Source organism: Idiotropiscis lumnitzeri, chromosome 4 (assembly GCF_059441095.1).
Source record: "Idiotropiscis lumnitzeri isolate Australia: NSW breed Sydney's pygmy pipehorse chromosome 4, RoL_Ilum_1.0, whole genome shotgun sequence".
Classification (NCBI taxonomy): Eukaryota; Metazoa; Chordata; class Actinopteri; order Syngnathiformes; family Syngnathidae; genus Idiotropiscis; species Idiotropiscis lumnitzeri.
Window position 1 is genome coordinate 29424727 of NC_142394.1, and position 6000 is coordinate 29430726.

Here is a 6000-nt window from a genome sequence, read left to right on the forward strand (position 1 = left end):
GACAGAGGTTATGGTGTTCGGTCCCAGAGGCCCTTCTACTCTCAACCCTGTTGACATCTTATCGAAAGCCAACAGTCTCAAACTTGGCTTTTAAACAGGACAGTGATTTGAAATTAGTTCGTTCGATCCAGCTTCTTTCATCTTTGGCAGCTGGCTAAAGTGAAGCCCTTTCTTTCACAGCAGCACTTACAAACAGAAATCCATGCCTTCGCTACATCTCGGCGAGATTACTGTACTGCACTTTACTTTGGAGTCAGCCAGTCCTCCCTCAAGTTTCTCCAGTTGCGCCAAAATGCTGCCGCTCGCCTTTTAACTGGCGCTCGGAAGACGAATCGCATCACCCGAGTCTTAGCCTCGCTTCACTGGCTCCCAATGCACTTTAGAGTTTGCTTCAAGACACTTGTGTTCGTCTTCAAATCTTTAAATGGCGCATCTCTCTAAGCTCCTCCCCCCTTACGTCGCTGCCTCAGGTCTGAGAACCAAATGCTGCTGAAGGACTAAGCGCGGCTTCGGGGGGGGATCGTGCCTTTTCTGTTGCTGGTCCTTCCCTGCGGAATGACCTTTGACCCATTGAATGTTAGGCAAGCCCCGCCCCCTCTCGGTCCACTTTTAAAACTCGTTTGAAGACACATTTTTATTCTTCAGCTTTCGACTCAACATGAGACTATCGCTGTTCTGCCGTTCTTCGGGTATCCATTGTAAATGTATTTAAGTGTTTAAATTTGTCTTCGAATGACCTGCTAATTGAGATGACGGCATATGGAAAGCGCTTTGTCATCGCTCCAGCTGCTGTGAAAACGTACATGAGTGGGAAGTGGAGGGGGAAAAAAAATAATAATCCGGCTGACTTGCCGGCTTTCAAATGGCCTCTTCCATCCCGTGCCTGCCAGTCCCTGGAGTGGGAGTCCAAATGGAACGAGAACGTTTTATGTGGGCGTCGGGGGAGCCCCGCTTTGCTTTCTTTCCATGTCTTTGCCCTCAACAGCAAGCAAGAAAAGCCTCCACCCGACCGGCCCCAGCATCCCCACCCAATCCCGCCAGCTGTTTCCAAGCGATACGCACTAACAGACATCCCAGCGAGGCAATCTGCTTCGCCACGAGCGTGTGATCAAGGTTACACTCCCTTAGCAGGGCTAATTAGGCCCACAACACCCCACATCTTTCTTCCTCGAATGCCGAACCCCGCATCGGTACGATCATGCATTTTTTAATTTTCTGCATTACAGTCGGCATTTCTTTTTTTTTTTTTTCTGCTCAACCTGAAGATTGTGCACTCATGAAGGGCACCGGCTGGGCTTTATTTCCCCCCACCAGGATGATAAAGCTGCGGGCCAAGTAGATAGGTGCGTGCAGTAAAGTTCAGAGCGAGCCACTGACATTTACGTGCCGACCGCTACCTGCGCAAAAACAGATTCGGGCTGCAAGAGAGGTCTTGCGTTGGGTCACATTTGTCACCAAAGGACACGCTCCGGCCTTGAAGCGCCACAGATTAATGGTTCGACCGACACGAATTGTTTTCTCTGAGGGATGATGGCAAATATCAAGAACAAAACAAACAGCAAGAAAAAGTGCGCTTGTTTTGAGTGCGTCCCAGAACAACGTTCGGAGACGGCATCTCTCGTGCGTTTGTGTATCCTCACACTCGCGTGTCGCTGTTCATCCTCCGCCGATTGTGACAGTGACAACAACCATCATGGGCTGCCTGGCGTCAGCTGAGCGTGAAAGTCCAACGCTGACACCGAGGCGCTCATTCGTCACTGTCAGCCGCCGACTCGGCCGGCCGAAGCGTCGGTCGCACGAACACAAATTGCCTGCCCGAAAGGAGGCGAGCTCATTCTTCCGACGTGAGAACCGGCCTCTTGCTTTCATTATTGTCTGACATCCTGACAGCGAACGCCCGGCAGCGCGACAACGCATCAATGGGGGACTTGAAATGATCTCATTTGGTCAACGCAACGTCTTAATGTATCTCGAGGTGCGTTAAGAGGTGGCGTCCACCCTATCGTCAATCGTAAAAATACAGAGAAGCTGTTTTGCATATGTGGTTAAAAAGTACAGAGCAAGGGTGTGCAAACTGCGGCTCCGGAGCCGCATTTGGCTCGGGCATCCTTCGGCTGCGGCTCTCCATAAAGAAGGAAAACCAATGTTGATTACTGTATTTTACTGTATATAAGCCACAGCAGCTATTAAAATAAATTACAAAAAATAAAATCAGTTTTCTAGGTTGAAAAAAATGAGTTGTACAGAACGATTTTGTCCTGACAGAACAGTGACTTTTAACACGGCAACATATTTGCTCATAAAAACAGAACAGACCCAAGAGAAAAAAATTTTTTTTTAGATTTATTTAGCATATTTTCTGAACTATAGAGCGCCCCTACTGGTGAAAGAAAAATCCACACCCTTGTATTAGCCGCACGGTTCAAAAGCGAAGGAAAAAAAGGGGCTTATCGTCCGGAAAATACAGTAATTCATTTTATGAGTATTTTCCTTTTTTTTTCATGAATGCGTCTTAGTGGAACTTCCAAAATTTAAAACTGGGACTGGGCACTTAAAATCGTTTTGACGACCTTCTTCAGCATGCTAAAGGATGTGGCGGGAAGGCACCAAAAGTATTTAGCAACCGCCAAAAAAAAACAAAAAAAGGACAAAATGAAATGTAAGAAGAAGAAGAAGCAGCAGCAGTCATGACAACTAATGCAATTGCTAGCTTAGCACACACGGCTTCCTTACGCCACAACAACGATTGACAGCACCAAAAAGCTAAATAACCAAACACGATTTTCTCTTCGGCCACAATGCAACGCAGGATTCTAGTTGACGCAGTGCGTCTCAAATACTCAGCGATGCTGACCCTGGTGAACATGCTTTTTTTTTTTTCTTGCCGTACGACAATAAAGTGTAGTTGCACATCCACTCCAGCAGTTGGCAGTGGCGCTCTCATTGTGCGCAGCGAGTATTAACTCTACCGTGTAGGTTTGTTTTGCAACGGAAATGCGATTATTTATAGTTGTGGCAAAGAACGAGTGAGGGGGTGCAAATTGTTTTCTTCTTGTCGGGGGGGGGCGTAACAGAAAAGAATTGAGTTAAGTTATTTCAATCTCCAACACACAAACTCTTGGGGGGGCGTTAACACGCTCCCCTCCCATTCATTTCCGAATGTTATAAAGCAATCAGCAGCTCGTGCTTCAACTGCTTCCGTCCGGACTGTCTGACACGCTCGTTTCTGGCGCTCCAAATAACCGAACCACACATTTGAACAACGTCGTGAGTTTCCGAAAATGTCAGTCAACGCCATAGGCTTGCATGGCCGTCGCGTCCCACAACGTCGTGTGTGTCATGCAGGTCAAGATGCATGAAATGCTAAATTTAATCTTAGCGAGATTGTCGGGGGTGCGTGGCGCTCGGTGGGCGGTGGCGCCTTCTTTTAGCTTTTATCTATTCCACGAGAAAACCAACCAGTGTTCATTGATCCTAGCCGGTATCACCCGCTCGCAGCCGGGGTGGCCGAACAGCGGAGGGTTCAACCCAGCTAAACGAAGCCACCGCTGAGGGGATGAGCGAGGTTCGAAGACACGGGTCGGACGCGGACCGTTTCAATTGAACCAGATGTTTCGCTCACGAGGCAGTTTCCTGGCAACACTCAATTTGTTGTTCTCGTAATATGAGCGAGGCCTTTTCCTTTCGAAGGAATACAACTGCAGCGTCCAATCTATTTGTTTCCATTAAGACCTGCTATGTGTACTCCGGCAAAAAAAAAAAAAAAAAGCAGCCAGACAAATCTCGCGTCTGTCCTACATTTGGCTTTGCAAAACGTCGCTGCAGTGCAACAAGACATACGGAAGTGAGCCAAGGCTGTGTTTGGAAGCAAATGAAAGCGGCGGACAAATACACAGCGAGCGCAGAAAGCACCGCATGGAGAAATGATGACCAAAGGCAATAAACAGAGAGGCCCCTTCGCCGGCTGCACACTTAAGTCTCGCAAATCCATATTGTCTTGACGGCTGAAGAAGCAAGGCCGCTTTCATCGAACGGCTTCACGTGTTGGCGTGCGCGGCAAGTGTTTACACCACAGGAAAAAAACGCCTCTGCCTCTGCAGGGAAATATAATTGTCATTATTGTCAGGAGGGTGAAACGCAAAAGATGTCTTGCGACGCATGCTTGCACAAATCGCATCTCTTAAGTGGCTTCGGACGCCATTGATTCGTTTCAGCCTTCGACGAAAAACAGCCAAACTGTTGAACGTGTTTGTCATTTTTTGTTGAGGAAAAAGAATATATGCGTGTGAGTATTGCAATATTAACAATCTAAACCAGGGGTTACGAATCCGTTTTGAAAATGAAAGCTACTTCTTGCCGGTTTGATACACACTGCTGAAATGACCTTAATTCAGAATTCCGAGATTAATCTGAGGGAGGACGCTGGTCGTGATCATAATTAAACAAGGTCGGAAACGGATAATTGTCAACACAACAAATGTTTAGATTTTCAAATGATCATTTCTGCAACATTACAAGGAAATCACAATGTCCCGTCCCGAGTGAGTTATTTTTAGAAAGGCTCTGCGGGCGACTCATGAGGGCTAACACGTTGCGGACACCTGGTCCAACGTTAGCACGAAGAAGGCTGGAAGATTTTCAAAAAGAATCAATTTTTTTTCCCATTCTTAATATTGAGATTTAACAAACGATTACTTTTTCAAAGATTTTCACATGGACCATATAGGGCAGGTGAGCTGCCTGAAAGGGGGGGGGGGGCGTACCAATTAAGCCTCGCCAGGCTGCAGATGAGAACAGAGGTCTTCTTGTCCCCGCTGAATCCTGTCATCTAGCAGGCCCCCGTTGATCCGAGCGGTCCACAACAGACAGCAGCCTGCGCCGCATATCAATGCGGCCCATTCTGTGGGCTGCGCATCTATTTGTGTGCCGCTCGCATTTAGGAAACCATGCCCTCATGGCTATGGTGTTTCCTGTTTAGCGGTTTCTCGGTCCGTCGGCAAAAGAAAACCAGGCCCACATGCACCGTGCCACACGCGTGACGCCGCAGGGTGCACCTCGATGAACATGGGACCAGGTCTGAGAGCATTTTGCATTGAAAGTAAATGACGAGAAGCAGCGTAAGTCACATTTCACGACAGGAGGTGGTTCAGTAATGGAGGGGAGGCAAATGTGAACATGTCAAAAAATGGGATTTGGGAAACACAAGCCGCGTAATTTGGCATTTCTTCTACATACACGCATGAGCACTTAACAGTAACAAGAAGCAGAGAGAACACAGTGCAGATGAAGATGTGTGAAACACTTGATCCTACCTGTTAATTTGGGATCCCCAGGTGCTGGTGGAGAGCCAGGTTCCCACTGATGTCCTTTCTTGTCTCCTCGTATTGTTTTCTCCGCTTGCCAAAAAGCCCATTCAAGCAGCAGCGTCTATTACCGAGACTACAAAAAAAATAATAATAAATAAAATTTAAAAAAATTAATACTAATTTAAAAAACGAATCCGCCAAAAATCACAGCAGTCCCTCCCTTCTTGAGTCGAACCGGGCCAATGACACCGGAGACTGAACCCGCACACAAACATCAAAAATGCGTCTGAAAAAAAATAATCAGCGCAGCAATGGAAGCCGCAACCGTGCGCGCTCAGCCGCCGTCGTCGTCGTCGTCGTCTTCGTCGTCTCCAGCAAGACGGCAGCACATTCGCTCATCGTTTCACCGCCTAGCAGCTCGGTCCACCTCGGGCACAATTCGAGGCCCGGCCGAGCCACCACGGCGTGGACGCGTCATCGCCGAGCGGCCACCTGAGATCGTAAATCGCAATTTGGTTCGCCCTCTCCGCGTCGTCGTGGCGAATTCCGCAAACGGAACCCCCAGAAAGCTCCCCAAAAGAATTCGGTGCGGTTTACGGAGCACCTCGCGGTCTCTTGCTCGTCTGCCGCTGAGGTGAACCGCCTCGGCGCGCGCCCCCGTGACGTGCGCGTCTTCGCCGGCACGGCCCCGCCG

General features: G+C 48.4%; 1 protein-coding gene across 2 annotated transcripts in view; it reads right to left on the reverse strand.

Annotated features, from left to right (window-relative positions):
• nlgn2a (neuroligin 2a) overlaps positions 1 to 6000 on the reverse strand; it is a 69899-nt gene extending 63899 nt beyond the window's left edge. For both annotated transcript variants that reach the window (XM_088292839.1, XM_088292838.1), the window contains exon 1: positions 5313 to 6000. The gene's annotated coding sequence lies outside the window, so the exon portion shown is untranslated. The remainder of the gene's footprint in view (positions 1 to 5312) is intronic.